Source organism: Aotus nancymaae, unplaced genomic scaffold (assembly GCF_030222135.1).
Source record: "Aotus nancymaae isolate 86718 unplaced genomic scaffold, 86718_ANA_hifiasm-v0.15.2.pri h1tg000031l, whole genome shotgun sequence".
NCBI lineage: Eukaryota > Metazoa > Chordata > Mammalia > Primates > Aotidae > Aotus > Aotus nancymaae.
In genome coordinates, this window is record NW_026988444.1 from 140,194 (window position 1) to 144,783 (window position 4,590).

Genomic DNA, 4,590 nt, shown 5'->3' on the forward strand with positions numbered 1-4,590 from the left:
GTGAAGGATCCCGAGATGAGCTCACCCTGAATGCAGGGTGGGTCCTACATCCAGTGACTGGTGTCCTTCTCAGAAAAAGGACAGGGAGATTTGAGATGCAGAGAAAGAAGAGAAATGCTAGGGAGAAGGGAATGGGCAGAAGACTGAGGTAGGGATCGGTCTACCAGCCAAGCACTGGCTGCAGCCACCAGAAGCCAGGAGAGGCCTGGAACAGACTCTCCCCTGGGGCCTTCAGAAGGAACCAGTCCTGTGTGAGCCTTGACTTGGGATTTGTGGCCTCCAGAACTGTGAGATAACAAATTTCTGTTGTTTAAAGTCATGGTGATTGTGATACAGTCAATAACAGACCACATATGTGATGGTGGTCCTATAAAATTACAATACCAGGTTTTTACTGTAACTCTTTCTATGTTTAGATACACGAACACTTCCCATCATGTTACAGTTGCCTACAGTATCCTGTACAGTCACGTGCTGTACGGGTTTATAGCCTAGGAGCAATAGGCTATGTCACACAGCCCAGGCATATAGTAGGCTATGCCATCTCGACACTCTATGATGTCACACAACAATGAAATCATTTAACATCCATCACGTCTCCAACCATGCCCCTGTTGTTAAGCAATGCATGGCTATAACTTGTTATGGCAGCTCTAGGAAATTAACACACTCTCCTAATCTAGAACCTGGTGGTTTGGCCCAAATTTCCAAACTCTGGGTTAGTCCACTTTCTTTTAGCTGCCAACTCTACCCACAACCCACTTCCTCACCCTGGACCCCGACTGTCCACACCTCTTCTACTTGGCATCTCCTATCAGCAACTCTTGGCCCTGGCTGCATATCAGAGTTACAGAGACTTTTAAAACAACACTGAGGCCAGGATTTCATCAAAGATCAACTGAAAAAGACTGTCTGAGGGCAGCGGCTGAGTTGTGAGTGTGATGATAATTGCACAGTGGAAATACAAGACCCTGCACCAACCGCAGACCCTCCCTAACATTCGCCCCCCTCCCTTCCCACACGCTGCCCACAGGTCTCTTCCACGGCCACACTGATGACAGCTCTCTGCACCCACGGGCCTCAAATTCAAGGCTGCATAAGAATTTCCTGGGATATCTGTAAAAGTGCGGATTCTCTAGGCCCTACCTACAAAGACCCTGATTCTATAAATCTGGTAGGCCAGAATATGAGTTTTAACAATCTTAAAATGTGTTGCACAGTAGAATCACCTGGGAGCTTAAAGAAAGACAAACACATAAAACCAGTGTCCAAACCATGCCCCAAATCAACTGAACCAGAAACTCAGGGAAAGCACTCAGACATTAGGATTTTTTTTTAATGTTCAAGCTGATTCCGATGTGCAACCAAGCTTGCGATCCATTATTTCAAGAAATGCTTACTGTGTGCCAGCTACAGTGGTGAGTAAAACAGATGCTTCATGCCCTTCTGGAGTATATAGTCTGGTAGGGCAGCCAGATATATTAATTATTTAAATATACAAATAAATAGGCCATTCTAAAATGTGAAGAGTGCTATGGTGGAAAGAATGGGGTACTCGAAGGAGTGATGTGGGATGGGTACACCGGCATGAGCAGGAGCTGGAAAGAACACGAACAAGTGACAAGGCTTCTCCAGCCATGCCAAAGCCCATCCCTCCACGTGCCTCCCAGAGCCCAGCCCTATGCCCAGTGGTACAATTCCTGCCCATGCTAAGCATCTGAGCTTCACAGAAGGAAACGGATTCCAGGAGCTGTGAGCCGGAGGAAGTCCCTTGGAAAAAATATTGCTTTAAAGATTAGATTTCAATGCTAGAAATTATTTTTTCCAATCTGGGAAGTTTCCTACCCTATTTAAAACTTGGTCTTTTCAGCATTGCATCCCCTGTGTCTAAACATAATGCCGGGCTCACTGAGTTCTCCAGAAATGCAGTTCAGCTGGAATTCCACATCTTTCCAGTTTCCGGCAAATCAGACCTAAAAGAGGAATGGAAAGTGGCACCTGTGGGAAGGTCGTTGATGCTAATCTGTGTGCTTTTGCGTGCATGAAGTCACACAGATGCCTTCAACACAGCATATCCAAAACTAAGCTATCATTGTTTAATCAACTCTGCACACCTGTCCTTTCCAACCCAAATCACTTCCCCAGGTCAGGCTTCTCTCATTCAGTTGCCATTTATTTAACCCTTCCGATGCTCTCACTTGCTCTCTCTCCCCCACACTTATGAGGCTGCCTGTTCCCTCCAGGAAGTCTCTTCTCTCTCCTGTCCCTCCCTGACCATGCAGTGTCTCTAAAACCCTTTGGCGGATCCCCGTCACCTATAATACAAATCCAAATTACTTTCACTTGACACACAGAACCCTCCATAATGCAGCCACTGGCAATCTTTTTAACGTTATTCCTTGCCACCTTGGGTAACCATCTATCCCAGCTGGCCTGGGACCAAGGAGATTGCCAGGATGTGAGACTTTCAGTGCTAAAACCAAGAAAGTCTGAGGCAAACTGACACAAGTTGCTTTTCACGCCAGCACAGCTCCCTACGCACCCTCAGCTATTTCCCCGCCCGCGGTGTTGTTTCGTGCTGTCCACCCTGCCCAGACCCCTTCTGTCATCCAACCTTTTACTGGGCTATTCTCATTTATGCTCCTAGACTGAGCACAGCAGGTGCCTGAGGCTGGAAACCTCTCCCGCCTTCATGCTGGTAGACCCATAGGTGAGCTCAGGGCCTCTCCTCTGTCCCCATGGAGCACTTCAGATGTGACTATCACAGCCGGGTTGCTGCGCTGAACATTCCTCCTTGTGGGTCTGCCTCTCACATGGGATGATAAGCTCTCAAGGCCGGGACCTGTGTCTTAATCCTCTTGTATTCACAGTGTTCAGCTCAACACCTGGCACATAGGAGGAGGTGAATCAATGATTGATCGAATCAGTTATTCAGGAACCCCAAGTATAATCCTTTGTGGGAAAAAATATCATTGCCAATTTAGCAAAAATCCCAATCCTAATTAGTCCTTTAGCCATTTTGAATACAGGTACCTTCCAGGTTAGCTTTTCAGATGCAGTTTCCATGAGGAAACTGACCCAGAATTAACCAACAGCCCTGGAATAACTTCTGTGTTACCACATTTTCATGATTAATTTTGGAAATGTGCTACCAGATACTTCATTTACTGCAAGTTTGTTTTGGAAATGGAATATTTAACAAAATATGCTTTAAATTTGACCATAATAATACATTCTTGTCATTCTACAGGGATTACTATGAGCTCAAATAATGTGATAAACGTAAAGGTGCTTCAAAACATTTAAGCACTGATATGAACATAATACGTTACTATGAAGGTCATCTTTATCCTCATGATTAACGTGGTGTGGTCTCCTGATACATCCCACAGAAAACTGAGAATCTGAGGAAGCAGAAAATCAATACAGTTCTGCCATTTATCAGCATGTGGCTCAGGCAAGTAACGTCATTCTGAGGCTCCATTTCTATCCAAAACAAATGAGGACCATAATATCTACCTTATACGGCCAAAATCAATGAGCTAACATATGAAGAAAGCCTGGAGTTCCAAAGGAGAATGGTGTTGGTGATGATGGTGGTGTTGGGATAAAGATAGTGTTGATAATTGTGATGGTGATGGTGATGATGGTTTTGGTGATGAGGTTGGTGTTGGAATGGGCATGGTGGTGGTGGTGGTGATAGTGATTGAGTTTGAATAGTGATGGGGTTAGGATAGTGATGGTGTTGAGATGGGGATAGTGTTGGTGATGGTGATGATGGTGGTGGTAGTGATGGTGGTGATGATAGTGTTGGAATGGGGGTGGTGATTATGATAGTGTTGGTGATGGGGATGGTGTTGGGAAGGGAATGGTGTTGGAGATGATGGTGGTGATGATGATGGTCATAAGATGGGGATGGTGATGATGATAATGATGGTGTTAGGATGGGAATGGTGATGGTGATGAGGGGGTGTTGGGACATGGGAATGGTGTTGGTTATTATGACAATGGTGATAATGCCAGTGATGGTGATGGTGATGGTCCTGGTGATGACATTGTTTATGGTGATGGTGTTGGGATGGTTCGTTTGAAAGCTGACAGAGTGGAGTGCCATAACTGACTTGGCTTAGTGCCTTCCTCATAAGGAGCGGGTTCAGTACATTTCTTTTGACTGAATAAATGGAGGAAGTGGCTTTGGGAGACCTTCTACTCTACTACACTTTGTCTCAATATGAAACTCAGCAGCCACAGATATCAGAACCCAAAGTGTATTTACATCAATGCGAAGGAGAGACTGACTTTCCAGGGCCTGACATTTTTGCTTGACACTGACTAACTTACATATTTCAACTGAAACCTGGCTTCAGATGATTGAGATTTTGAACGTTTTGCCTTCTCTTTTTCCCTTTGCCCACGTATGATCTCACTTTGCTCTGTGCTCCCTGTTGTGCAATGCAGAGGACTTTCCAGCTGTGGCCTTGTGCACAGCCCCTCCATGCCTGACTGCAGTTGAATGTAAGACAGGGCTGATCATGAAGAATACTCTCCTTTCCCGTAAGCACCACTTTGGAGCAATGACTAGAAGAAAGG